General features: G+C 39.9%; 1 protein-coding gene across 2 annotated transcripts in view; it reads left to right on the top strand.

Annotated features, from left to right (window-relative positions):
• The window catches only part of LOC117678238 (schwannomin-interacting protein 1), a 413,447-nt gene that overhangs the window by 300,087 nt on the left and 98,566 nt on the right, over window positions 1-14,794 (top strand). The gene's annotated exons all lie outside the window — the stretch shown is intronic.

Genomic DNA, 14,794 nt, shown 5'->3' with positions numbered 1-14,794 from the left:
AATTCATAGCCTGCAACCAATAGTGAAGAAGAAATTACTCCTATAGTCGGAGTCCCTCTGTGATTCTATTCAAGCTACTACTTTGAAAGACTCCTAGGCTTTCTGGGAAAGGAAAAATTATTATTTTACCTTCCAGATATCCTTCCTTTACACTTTCTTACTATAGTATACCACAAGGTATTCACTGCATGTGCAATGCAAGGAGAATGCACACTGAGCCAGAGTGACTGTCCGATGCATATGCATTCATCTAACAATCAGAAGTGGAGATGTAGAAGATATTCTGCATCAGTAGAACTCAAAACAGTTGTCAGGCTATGATCATTCAGGGTAAATAAAGCAGACACTGCAGAATAGAAAGCAAAACTAAGAAAGCCTAAATTATAGAGAGGCAACAACTGTGCACTATAGGAGGTCAAAGGATATAGTGGCCAATAGCTCATTGTTACAATGAGCTGAAACAAAGGTACATAGGTAGTCCTCACTTATCAATGGTAATTGGAACCAGGAACTCTGGTTGCTAAGTGACATGGTCATAAGTCATGATTTACATGATTTATGTAAGCTGTTGACCTAGAATAGCAGTTCCAACTGTCCCAGTTGCTGTCATTAGTTAAATCCCATACATTGCCATCCTTCAGTCTCAAAAAAGACTATGGTATCGTGCTCTGGAAAGAAGTCCTAAAAACAGCATCTAGTGTGACTAAAAAGGCCAATTCGAGAGTAGCAATCCCTTCCACACTGAGGGCAGATACATTCTGTCCCCTGCCCATACATAAATCCCATACAGTCGCAGCATTCTGTACTTACGTGATCACAATGTGCAACATCCCATAGGCTTCCCCACTGACTTTGTTGTCAGAAGCTGGCAGTGAAGATGGCAAGTGATGATCACATGATTGCAGGATGCTCAAACATTCTAATTGCAAGCTGGTTGCCAAGCAGCTGAATCACAATCTCACGACTTCATGGATGCCGCAATGGCTGCCAAATTGTTGTGGCCTGTCAGCCACTGGCCCCTCCAGCAGCCAAATCAGAGGAGTAGAAGGGAGTCAGGGTCAGCATCAAGGCAACCTGAGAGCTCCGAGAGGGAAGAGGGAATGGAGCTGGCAGAGAGAGACAGACAGAGGCAGAGCCTGGGTCGTCCATCAACCCTCAGATGGAGAATCAAACAGTTCCCAGGTCTGGAGGTGGCTGATGAGGAAGAGGAGGAGGAACAGCTAGGTCCCGAGCCTGACGCAAATATGCAGAAGGCAGAGAGGAAAGCAATGGAAATCTGTAGGCTGATCCTTGGGAAGGAAGGGCCACCGCTGCTAGCAAAGCTCCACCCTAGCTCGGGGGATAAAAGGCAGGGGGCAGAGATGAATAGATTTGGCAGAAAACTATTCATCTCCCAGACCGATGGACTTTTTAGTCTGTGGTGAGAGAGAAACTTTTTGCTGGGGCTGCTGGCTCCTAATAAATGAATCTTTTTTTTTTTATTTGATTTATATGCCGCCCTTCTCCGGAGACTCAGGGCGGCTTACAATGCGTTAAGCAATACTTTCATACTTTTGTATATTTATACAAAGTCAGCTTATTGCCCCCACAAACTGGGTCCTCATTTAACCTACCTTAGAAACGATGGAAGGCTGAGTCAACCTTGAGCCTGGTGAGATTCGAACCTGCAGAAATTTCAGGCAGCTGTGTTAATAACAGGGTGCATTAAACCACTGTACTACCAAGGCTCTTTGAAATCTTTGAGTTAACTTCAGAGGATTTGTCGTGTTTGGGGAGCTGGGTCAGAACACAACTGCAGGGATCCATCAAAGGCCCTCTTGTTCAGCATTGTTGTATCTTTGAAAGATCCCTGAAGTGGACCAATGGCTAGGACTACCTGTACAGTTTGGATCTACTGGTTCATTAACAGTACAATCTGCAGCAGCATGGAACAACTTCCAAGATTTCTAAATTCCACTGACATTCTATTCCTATTAAAACACATGGGAGTGAAAGAACAGCTTCAACAATATCATCATAGAATTTGAAAAGCTCAGAAGTCCTTGCGGGGGGGGGAAGGGGGTGTTATATAATATTCTCATCCAACTTTCAAGCCCATGAAGTAGGAATAGAAAAGGAAAGAATACTGACAATGCAAACCGTATTGTTGGGACAGCTTCAGTTGCTGAGATTATGCTTAAATTATCCAGATAATAAAGTCTAGCACAAGAGGGAGGGCCAAACTTTACAAGAACCAGTAAAAATGTTTTTATTCTATTCTTAGATTTGAAATGGTTACTCATCTTCTCACATATGTATGTCTGGGTGGCTAACAATATTAAAAATAAAAAAAGCACAGAAAAATATCCTATTTCCAGCAGCATACCAACTGGGAAAAAATTACAAATTATTTGCTTGATTCTCAAAGCTTTAAATTAAATGTGGGATCAGGTAGAAACAAAAATTAAAAAACACTACTAAATTAAGGATATGAGATTTTTGCAGTGTAAAAAGTGGAAGCGTTGCTAAAGTGAATTTCTTAAAACAATCTTTGGAAAACTGGAAAGTATCCTGATTCATATATCTACGTATTAATGTTCTGATTATTGGAAAGAAGCTTTGACATCTTAGAACAGAAATATAAATATGATTTAATAGGTGTAATAGAGACCTGATGGGATGACTGTTATGATTGCAATGTAAGTCAGCATGGCTTTGCCAAGAACAACTCTTGCCAGATGATTCTTATCTCATTTTTGATTGGATAGCTTCCTTAATAGAGCCTGAGAATGCTATAGACATTACATATCTTAATTAAAGCAATGTTTTTGATGAAATACGATAACATGGTGATTAGCTACTTAATTGAGGGCTGAATAGCATGACATTTAAATAAGTACATTTCTGGCTTGAAATGTGTGTTTAAAAGGTATTTATCAATGGTTCATTATAACATTGGAGAGAGGGTTATCGCAGGAATCAATCCTGGATTCTCTGTGCTTTAATTATTTTTATTAATTACTTGGATGAAGAGATGAGGGGAATGTTTATCAGATTTGTAGTTGATACAAAACAGAGTAAGGCATCTAATATTCTAGAAAAGACAGAATACATGTCAAAAGGGCGGTATAAAAAATTAAATAAATAAATAAATAAAAGTGATGGCGAACTTTTTAGGCTCAGAGTGCCCAAACCAGAAGGCACACACACACCAAAGTGCCAGAAACCCGACGACCAGCTGGCTGGCGCACATGCGTGCCTCAGAAACCCGACAACCAGCTGGCTGAGCTGGGGTGACAGCACACATACCCACAGAGAGGGCTCTGTGTGCCACCTCTGGCACGCGTGCCGTAGGTATGCCATCACGGGACTAGAAAATGGGCTGAAAGTAACAGGATGAAATTTAACAGTGACAATAACCAGGGTCTTCACTGAGGAAACAAAAAAACACATTGGAAAAATAGTTGACAACTGCAACAGAAGTGAAATGCTGTTTGAGGCTGAATTAACAGAAGGATAATTTCCAAATCTCAGAAGCAATCATTTTACTTTATTAATAATTAATTAGAACCCCTTTTGAGTACCACCATACTTTAAGAAGGATTCACTGCAGATGAACAGATTTTTTTTAAAAAATGGCAATGAGGAGGAACTGGGAGACTAGAAACTATGGAGATAACAGTTTGAGGAGCTGCATATGTTTAGCATTGATGGGGAATACGATAACAGTTTTCAAATGCTACACTATAGGACACAAAAGAATAGATTCAAAGTATAGGAAGACAGATTTTGACTGAGTGCTAGAAAAACCTCTTAATTATAAGTGCAATTCAATGGTGGGACTAATTACCCAAAAAAGTGGTACTCTCATTTTCATTGGATAAGTTCAAGCAAAGGACTAGGCAGCCATTTGTCTTTGATTTCTACATTGATCAGTGGAATCAATTTTTGGTTCCTTTGAGTCAGTGTTGATTCCCAGAACTGTCTGGACAAGATCTGCAATTTTCCTGACAAGGTTTTTTGGAAGCAGCTTGCCATTGCTTATATCCTAGGGCCAAGTGAGAATGACTGGCTCAAGGTCACCCATCTAGACTGAGAATTCACAAATCTCTTGATTTTTGCCTGATGCCTTAACTGCTAACTTCTTGGGGGAATGAATACAATGATTAAATGTTCCCTTCCAACTTAATTACTTTACAATTTTTTAATATATCATTCCACTGATATGGAATATGAAAATCTACAAAAATTGCTATCAACTCCTTTATTTCATTCCATTCAATATTGTTCTTTTTAGATTGATCTATAATTATTTCATATTCATTTTCATTTTATAAAGGTTATTTTCCAAAATTTGTATTTGTTTTTCATTATTGTGACATTTTATTATTCTAGGAGAGAAATGGGTAGTTTATAAATTTGATAGAAAAAATAAACAAACAAACAAATTTAAATAAATAAATAAATAAAATCTGAGCTTTTCCTCTGCAAAGTTCAAGGCTGTACAAATCAAAGTCACTTTATTCCTATGATTATTCTGTCTGGTAAAGTGATGTGAGTTAATGTGACAAGTCAGTCAAATGACATCCTCAGCTGAGCTTGAACCTACTGTATATCATCATGATCTGAGTCTAACACATTTTAATGACTACACCATATTGACTATAAAAGCAATAGGCGAAGAAATGTAAGTTCTAACCAGGCATTGGTTTTATTCATTTATCTTCAACCAAGTTATCTTAAGTGTTTCAGATCATGTCCTCTTCACTTATAATAGATTCTAGCAAAATTAGCAGAGGCATATTTACCCTTCCCTTTCACCAATAATCTGGAATTCTTTTCTAGAGACTTTTTTTTTTGTTATTATAGCATAAATGTATGTCATATACTGAAAGAATACTGCTGTCATCATGATATATTGCTTCATTGAGTCTAAGATCTTAACTGTTCAAAGAAAATGAAATTTCTCTGGACAAATATCAAATGCTTGGGTTCTTCAAAATATTAATCTTGATAGAAGAAACATGTGGTAGATGAAGAAAACGAACTAAATATGAAGAGATCTAATCATTTTCATCTTAATAGAAGTTAACAGAAGTAACTTAGAATTAATTGGCTTTTCATTAAAATTAAACTCAATTTATTTTTAAAACTTATAAGAATTTATATTTATATTTTAATGCTATAAAGACAGTGGTCTAAGGCACAGAAAAAAACCCCAATTCTCCACTATTTGAAGAAGTGTCCAAGAACAGTTTTATGCAGTAGCTGTTGTTCTTAATGCATTGGCCGCTTATTGTGGAAAATTTGGGTTTGCTGAAAACTCTTCAATTCAAAACATGTGGAAAAACCACAAGCGCTATGAGCAAGTCGAATGCTCAAAATAATAGCAGCAATATATTTATTACTTTCATTCAGTTTAATGCTAGGCATGTTACAATGCATTTCAAATTGATGTTTTACCCATCTTTAGTAACACTTAAAAATATTCAATTCAAAAAGTACATTTTTCTAGGTATTATTATTTCTTATTAGTATTATGCAATTTAGGTATCATACATTACTCAAAAATTAAGAAAATGAATAGATGTACTGTATCTATTATCAGGGAAGTGGAAATAATATTGTATTAAAATGTCTTATATAATTCCATTCTTTTTGAAATCACTTATATCAGGGGTGTCACACTCAAGACCCAGAGGCCAGATCCAGACCGTGGGGTGCTTAGATCTGGCCCGCGGGGCTGACCTGGAAACAGTGAAGGACCGCCCCGTAGGGGCACCCTAGAAACAGCAAGGGACTAGCCCGTGGTTCCTCTGCCAGTGAAAACGGAGCTCAGGAGGGCTGCACACAGGTCCTCCCGAGCTCCATTTTTGCTGACAGAGGGTTGCAGGAGGCTGTCGCACCTGAAAACAGAGCTCAGGAACCCGTTTTCTCTGGTAGAGCACTTAGGCTGCCACAGGCAACCTTGACACAAGTGATGTTTAGCTGGCCATGTCCATCTCCGCCCCCCTCCCCCCCGAGTTCAAACACAACCCTGATGCAGCCCTCAATGAAATTGAGTTTGACATCCCTGACTTATATGTAAAAAATAAAAAGGGATGTTTATTTGAAAACCCAACAATTCCCTACTTACCTGTGGCAGATAAGAATGTGATGCTTTCAAATGTATTTTCAGGTAGTTGTCAACTTAGGACCATTCATTTAACAACAGTTTGAAATGATGAGTGTTGAAAAAACTGACTTACCATAGTCCTCGCACTTACAACTGTTGCAATATCCCTGCAATCATGTGATAAAAAGTTGGGTACTTGGCAACAGGCATGTACTTAGAACAATTGCAGAGTCCCAGCATCATGTGATTGCTATGGTTGAATGCCCCCTGGGAAGTTTCAATGGGAAAGATGGATTTGCTTAATGACTGTGTGATTCACTTCATGACCATATGATTGACTTAACAATTGTGGTAAAAAAAAGTTATAAAATTGGACATGACTCACTTAACTATCAATAGAAGTTCTGGTCCCAACTGTAAGGCAAGCAAATAACAAAACAAAGCAATCTTTAAACCACAGAGTAAAAATTGCAGTCAAATTGCTTCCTACAGCACTTGCATATCTGCTGAAGACTATCAATTGGCTTTATGTTATAAACAGATTCAGAAGATCATGCAATTAATGTTATAGTGTTCCAGAAATGATTTTTAGTATAGTATTTGATTTTATAGTACCATAAAAGAACCATTACCAACTCAGAACCCCTTTATTCCTTTTTTAAAAATCATCATCCTTGAATATTAAAGCTGAGGCATAGAGAAATAGGAATGCTTAAAAAGTGCCTCACAAGTTTCCACTTCATACAGGAACTCCTTTCCTGTCTGTCAGTAATCAAGGCCATGTTTGGCTGAGTCAGACACTGGGATCTGAGTCAGTGGTGAAATCTAAAATTTGTTACTACCAGTTCTGCGGGCGTGGCTTGGTGGTGGGGGTGGGGGTAATGTGACTGGGTGGGTGTGGCCAATTTCTTTTTTTACTTTTAAAACCATTTTTTCTACAACCTCTTCGGCGAAGAGGTTGTAAAAAAATGCTTTCAAAAGGCTCTGACGATCCCAGCTGAGTTGCTGGGATCAGTTGCTTGATCGTCAGAGGTTTTTTAAAAAGCCTCTGACGATCAGGCAACTCAGCTTGGATCATCAAAGGCATTTAAAAGAAAAAAAGGGTTTTTTTCTTTTAAAAGCCTTTGACGATCCCAGCTGAGCTGCGCGATCACCAGAGGCTTGTAGAAGAAATGGTTTTAAAAGTTAAAAGAAAGCCTCTGATGATTGTGTGGCTCAGCTGGGCATGGGGGGGGGGGGGCAGGGATTTTTGCTACCGGTTCTCCGAACCACCCGCCTCCATCGTTACCGGATCGGGCGATCTGGTCCAAACTGGCAGCATTTCACCCCTGATCTGAGTGCTATTGCATTTAAACCCTTCATCAATCAGAATAGAGCTGGAAGGGCCCTTGGAGGACTTCTAGTTCAACCCCCAGCTCAAGCAGGAGACCTGATACCATTTCAGATAGGTGGCTGTCCAGTGTCTTCTTAAAAACCTCCAGTGATGAAGCACCTACAACTTCTGAAGGCAAACTGTTCCACTAGTTCATTGTCCTGGCCATTAGGAAGTTTCTCCTTAATCCCAGGTTGCTTCTCTCCTTGATTAATTTCCATCCATTGTTTCTTGTCTTGCCTTCTGGTGCTTTGGAAAATAAATTGACTCCCTCTTCATAAGTAAGTACAGGAGATCGCTGAAACCAAGGGAAGGTGGACAACCTGAGAAAGCAGTAGATCAACTCAAGTATTACAAAGATAGGAAGCAAACTACCATCAGATGGCAGTTATGATTTATAAAGACTTTCATGGCACAGGTCTAAGTTATTTGAGAGATTGCTTACCTCTTACCACTATTTATTTATTTAATGCAGTTTATATGCCGCCCTATCTCCAAGGACTCAGGGTGGCTCACAACGGTAAAATGCACAGTTCCTCATAAAAGCCAATACAAAATTAAAATTCCAATTTTAAACTATATAAAATTCATTAAGTAACCCCCCATCAGTCCAGGCTGCGGAACAACCAGGTCTTCAAATCGCGGTGGAACGAGCGAAGGTCAGGGGCCATCCAGAGCTCCAAAGGAAGCTGGTTCCAGAGGGTGGGTGCACCCACAGAGAAAGCTCTCCCCCTGGGGGTCGCCAGCTGACGCTGTCTGGCTGACAGCACCCTGAGGAGGTCTTGTCTGTGGGAACGCACCGGGCAATTGGGAATTGTCACTGGCTGCAGAGGGTCCAACAAATATCCCGGGCCTAGGCCATGAAGGGCTTTGTAGGTAATAACCAGCACCTTGAACTATACCACAAGTTCCAACAGGTGGAATATGCTTTGATTCCTTACTATTTAACTAAGTCATCTGATGTGCCCAGGGAATATGTCTTCTCTGTTGGAGGATGTACTCTGTATAATAGCATATCCCTGAGTAGAATGGCATTGTTCTTAAAAACTTGATTTTTCTTTTAGTGAGCTGTCTCTAGGGGTTATTGGATTGTGACTGGCACCAGACATACTACATTTTTATATTTGTGGTTTTGAAAGATTTTTAAATTGTCAGTCTGAAAACAATGTTAGCTGCTCGAAGTTTCATCTGCAAGTGGGGTGACCAAATAATTGAATAAATACATACCAATGAATAAAATTTGTTTTTAACTCTAACCCATTTTTCAACCTCTAACTAAAGTTTAAAATAGCTACAGCAATATCTGTATTTCATCAGCTCATTTTTAATGTCAATGATTTTCATCAGCTCCTCTAGCCCAATTAATTAATTAAATTTAATTAATTTGCTTACTGTAATTAAAGTAACCATTCGGCTTGGCACTGAGTTCAGAAAAACAGAGTGGGCTGTCCAATGTCTTTTGACAGGCCATCTTTTTATTTATTCATAATAAACTTTATATTTCCAAGCCAAATACAGACAACACATTTAAACCTGATAAATACTGTCTGTTAGAGCACATGGCTTCATTTTTGCAAATGAAGAAACACTGAAAGTGTTTCTGCTGAAACGGAAAGTTTATTAAATATACATTATGGAAAGCCTTCCTTTGTAAGAGTGTTTTTTGAAGACTGCAAATTTGTACTATAGAGCAAGCTTCAGTGAACCAGGACATAATAAAGCAGATTAGCTTTTTAACTGAGATATTTATAGGCTACTAGTAATTAGTTGCAATTTTAAAAATTGGATAAATCACAAAGTTAGTATAAACTTATAATTATGTGGAGGTACCTATATTTACACCCTCTAGTGCAGCTGTATGCAAAATGCACAGTTAAAAATTCCTCCAAAGTCTATACATTAAAAGAATAGGAAGCCTAATGATATTTCACAGGAAGCCCACATAAAAACATTAAAATTAATGTGCTTTGGACTGTATTTTGAAGCAGGTGAAATCAGGGTGAGAATATCAGGATTAGCCTTCTTTTATGATCATTTTTTTCCATGAAGGTTTTTCAGGAGTTGTTACCAGCTAATATACGCCCATTACATAGTATATTTATTTAAATCACTTGTCAGTTTGGTTCTCCAAATGAGATACCTGTTTCCACTCTACCTTTTTCATCCTCTAAAGTGGTTGTAAGAAAAATGGAAATCTTTGCTTCTTCCCTTCCCCCTCCTGTTTACTGCAGTTAATGATTAAACACGACCCAAATATCTATTGACTACCTTTTGCCAATTATGTACTTTTCCATTGGATGTGGTCTAATTGAAGATGCCTCCAATGCCATGCAGTGGTTCTTTGAGCAAGGATCTTTTCACTATGGAATGTCCTGGCTTTGAAGATCAATCAAACAACCCCACTAACTCAGTTTCATAAATTATTCAAGGTATAATGGTGGTAGAGGTGATGTTTATACCATTATAACCTTTCACTGTGAGGACTAATACTGATTTCTCCTTCTGGTTATTTAAACAGCTACAACACTTCGTAAAGAGGACCTCTCTTGTTTTCTCAAAGCTGCCAAGAATCTTTGGAGAAGGTTCTTTGTCAAGAAAAGTAAATATATATATGGAGTCATTCCGATGGTGAAAGAGTTCCAAATGACTAGTGAGATAAGGCTAGAAGGAACAGATTCCCTGTACATCGTGTTCCATTCTACATACTTAATAATGTCATTAATCATGCAGTCCATATTTCATAGTCAACATTAAGCATATTCTGTGTCAGTATAAGCATAATGACTGAATAAGCTGAAATGTGAGCAAAAACTTCCATTCAGGAGTATATCAGAGGCGGGAAGAAACATGTTTATGGACCTGTGGCTTCCTCACACAACACTAAACCAGTTTAGCATTCTGTCTAAATTCCTGAAGGCAAAATGAGCCAATAATATTAATTCCACATTAAACCTCCAAAAAAACTCCAAACTTGGTGTGAAGTTCAGTGAAAGGTTTCAGATCTTTCAAAGGGAAAGGTAGTTGGAATGTCTCTTCATCTTCTCTTTATAGTAATAGCCGAGATCATTCACTGCATATGACTAAATGAAATTGTGAATTTCACAGAGCAAAGGGAATCTGCAAACTGTTTCTGAGAGATTTGAGAGTATAAGGAGTGATAGAGCAAATGTCTATGGAGATTCTCGGTCATGGTAGTCTCAAAGGTGCTTTTTCAAGAGGCAACTGGACTTTCTGGTTTTTCTTTGAAGACATTTTGCTTCTCATCCAAGAAGCTTCTTCAGCTGATGGAATATGGTACCAGCTTCTTATCTTGAGTGGTAAATTGTAAAGTATGTACAATTTTGAAGTTGGGGTCATGCAGTGTGCTGGCTATCAGCCTATAAAAGCTGGAATGTGCATGTTGTTTGTAGGACAATCATATACATGTTTTTTTTTAATCCTACGTTTTATTCGGAGCTGGGGGGGGAGGCTATGCAGAACATTCCCTTCAGAGGTGGGTTTCAGCAGGTTCTGACCAGTTCTGGAGAACTGGTAGTGGAAATTTTGAGTACCGGTAGTAAAAATTCTGACTTGCCCCGCCCCCATCTATTCTCTGTCTCCCGAGTCCCAGCTGATTGGGAGGAAATGGGGATTTTGCAGTAACCTTCCCCTGCCATACCCACCAAGTCATGCCCACAAAGCAATGCCATGCCCACCAAGCCACGCCCACAGAACTGTTAGTAAAACAATATGAAACCCATCACTGATTCCCTAAAGTCCTCCAGTGAAGGTTCAGTGAAGTTCCATGGCCACAGGTGGACAAGCCTGGGTTGCCTTAGTTTCAATCCACAACCTAACTGCTACATAACATTGGCTTTCAAGGTATTACTCAGAGGTTACCTATCACATTTAATTATCACTGGGTGACTGGAGGCTTACTTTTTAGAGGGAAGATCTAGGTTTGTAGCCATAAACCTATCTTACCATGATTACCTCTTCTTGTAGTCACAATTTTTTTCCTACAAGCTACGTTCAGAGTATTGTATTAGGATTCAGTTGTATAGTTTGAGAATGTTACAAGTGTTCCTGCTTGTTGGGAACAGCTTCTGAGTTATGCAGCTATTTTGCGATCAACAGAGATGTCTTTGGTGCAACTTCACTTGATTTATAAGAAGCCTGAATCTGTTGACCTTCTGGATTTCTTGCAGAGCTCATCTGTTTCCTCAGGTGTTTTGGGGGGAGGAGGGGCAAAGTAGAGTTTCCTAGTGAAAAGTTTCAGGGCTGCTAAGTGAGACATTTGTTTGCCCCATTTTACGACCTTTCCTGCCCCAGTTGTTAAGTGAATCACTGCAGTTGATAAGTTAGTAACCTGGTTGTTAAGTGAATCTGGTCGCTTTGCTTCTCACAAATGAGGATCACATGACCTTGGGGACACTGCAACCATCATAAATATGAACCGGTTGGAAAGCATCTGAATTTTGATCACGTGATCATGGGGATGCTGCAAAGGATGTAACTGTGAAAAGTGGTCATAAGTCACTTTTTTCAGTGTCGTACCTTTGAACGGTCGCTAAATGAACTGTTGTTAAGTCGAGGACTACCTGTATTAGCTGTGTGTCTTTTGAGCCCTTACCCTCAGCATGTGGCCCTGAAGAGGAGAAAATCTAATTACAAGGAGACGTAAACAATCTCTCCAACGTCAGTTTAAGATTGGAGAAAGCAGTAGGTAGTTTCTAACCTTGTCGTCCTATAGTCAGGTAATTAGCTAATTTATGGTTCAGTGTGGTACACAAACATAATCATAGGGCTTAAAAGGAGTCCTTGTTCAACTATGGAAAGGTTCTTCATATTTTAAAATTGATGGTAAGTCAGCTATCCACTTTGCGTTTAGCAGTCTATCTTGCCTATCCTGATGCTCTCCAAATGGATTGAATCAGAAGCCTCAACCAGTATGGCCATACTGCTGCGGAATTCTGCAAGGTGCAGACCAACAAATAGGAAAAACTGCTGGACTGACTTCGGTATAACCGAATTCAAGATGCCAAAATATGACTCATATGTGGCCTTAGGACTCAGAGTTAAGCAGATATAATGGTAGAAATCAGAAGGAATTCTGCAACACTATAGAACAGGGTTGTCAAATTCCCGGCCCGCGGGCTGGATCCATCATGTGCTGGCCACGCCCAAGCCTGGTTTAACGAAGGGGAAAAAAGTCACGATACAGCATGTGATGATGCCGTGACGTGAGTTTGACACCCCTGCTATAGAATAACAAAATAACAGAGTTGGAAGGGAATAAGTTACAATGAAGTCTAATGATCTGACTTAGCCTATTTGGTATCGAGTTTCCTGCTTGTGTAAGGAGTTAGAGATCTTGTAGTCCAGCAGTCAACCAACTAGTGGTCCGTGGACCACTGGTAGTCTGCGAGAAGATTTTGATGGTCCGCAGAAAAATTATTTGCCTTTTTTATATTGCACTAAGTCCTCAAACTACGGCCCCTGGGACAGATTCGTGCAATGAACGCTTGTGTTACTGCAGAGTCTCCCCCTTGGGGTCTTTTTGTGAGGGTTAGAGCGGGGCAAAACTTCTGACTTGGGGCTCCTTCAGCCTCCTGGTGCGGGGCTTTGGGAAGAAGGCTGGGGGGGAGCACCGCTGGTGGCAAAGAGCCGGAGGGCCTTGTTCCACTGGGACTGTATCATGGCCTGGAACTGGCTGACCATCTCAGCCTGCTGAGCCTCCAGGCGCACTGGCCTTGCACTGCCACAGGTCTTCCCTCTGCTCGAAAAGCCTATGCTCATAGTCATCAGTAAGGTGCTTCTGCTGAGCCTCTTTCTCCGTCAGATCCAATTTGAACTGAACCAGCTGTTTTGCCAACTCTTTCTCATGGTGGCTGCTTAGGTCCAACAACTGCTTCCTGTTGGGGCCCTAAGGAGCCCGGACAGGCAGGCGAGGAGTAGCTGGGATGGGAGGGGCAAGTAGATGCTGGTGAGGCGCCCCTCAACGTGAGTGACATCGAGTTGGGCATGCCCACCCACTTGGTCACATGACCACCTAGCCACACCCGCCCACCCGGTCATTAAGCAAATCATATTAGTGGTCCACGAGATTTAAAATTATGATTTTAGTGGTCCATGAGGTCCAAAAGGTTGGCGATCCCTGTTCTAGTCCAACCCCCTACTCAAACAGGAAACCCTATCTATTTCAGACACTACCACCAGCCTAAGTCATATCATTTGACATCATTGTAACATTCTTTTCATAAGTAGGGATGTTTCTGTTGTTGCTAAAATTTGTTTGCCATCCAACTCCCAAGGACTTTGGTCAGCTGGCAAGTAAATACATTAAATGCACAAATTTTGACATTAAAAGAATAAAAGATAGCAAAGACCAAAAAAACTGGAGAGGAATGAAGAAGAAACAAATCTTTATTCACCTTTGCCAAGTCTGGGCAAGGAGCCAGGTCTCCCAATCTTATACTGAGTGCCAAGAAGTTAGTTTAAATATACAATATCATGGATTTCCACCCATAGCTAGCCTCTCTTCTGTATACAGCCGAAATGCTTTGAATGCTAATATTAACCATATTAGTGAGAATCAGGGGAGAAACTTGCTCTTCTGAGTTCAAAATAAAGACCATCTGTAAGAAGCATCTGTCACTTTATGGAAGGGACTCAAAGATTGCCACTTATTTTCTTCTGAGTATGGAGCAAGAAAAAGAGAGACAATTTAATTACAGCCCCTTTTTTGGAGTTGCTTTACAGACCCCTCACATCCTGGACATAAACTGTTTCAACTCCTACCCTCAAAATGATGCTATAGAGCACTGCACACCAGAACAACGAACACCATCACTCTGCTAAACAAGTAATTCCCTCAACACTGTCAAACTATTTACTAAAAGTCTGCACTATTAATCTTCTCATCGTTCCCACCACCCATCTCCTTCCACTTATGACTGTATGACTGTAACTTTGTTGCTTGTATCCTTGCAATTTATATTGATATTGTTTCCTGATTGCTTATTTGTACCCTATGACTATCATTAAGTGTTGAACGTATCTTTTCTTTTATGTACACTGAGAGCATATGCACCAAGACAAATTCCTTATGTGTCCAATCACACTTGGCCAATAAAAAAAAATTCTGTTCTATTCTAAAAGCCGAAAAGTTCCCACTTGCTCTTTCAGAGTTTTCCTGTGTTTGAAAGGAAGGTGCAAATATATGCACAACAGGATTTCCTTGTTATCACACTCTTCATCTAGGTCAGAGGTCTTCAAACTTGGCAGCTTTAAGTCTTGTGGACTTCAACTCCCAGAATTCTCCAGCCAGCATAGAGTTGAAGTCCACA

This window comes from Pantherophis guttatus, chromosome 6, assembly GCF_059756535.1.
Source record: "Pantherophis guttatus breed Tessera chromosome 6, ASM5975653v1, whole genome shotgun sequence".
Taxonomy (NCBI): Eukaryota; Metazoa; Chordata; class Lepidosauria; order Squamata; family Colubridae; genus Pantherophis; species Pantherophis guttatus.
Note: the sequence above shows the minus strand (reverse complement) of the source record. Positions and strands in the feature narration are given on the sequence as shown.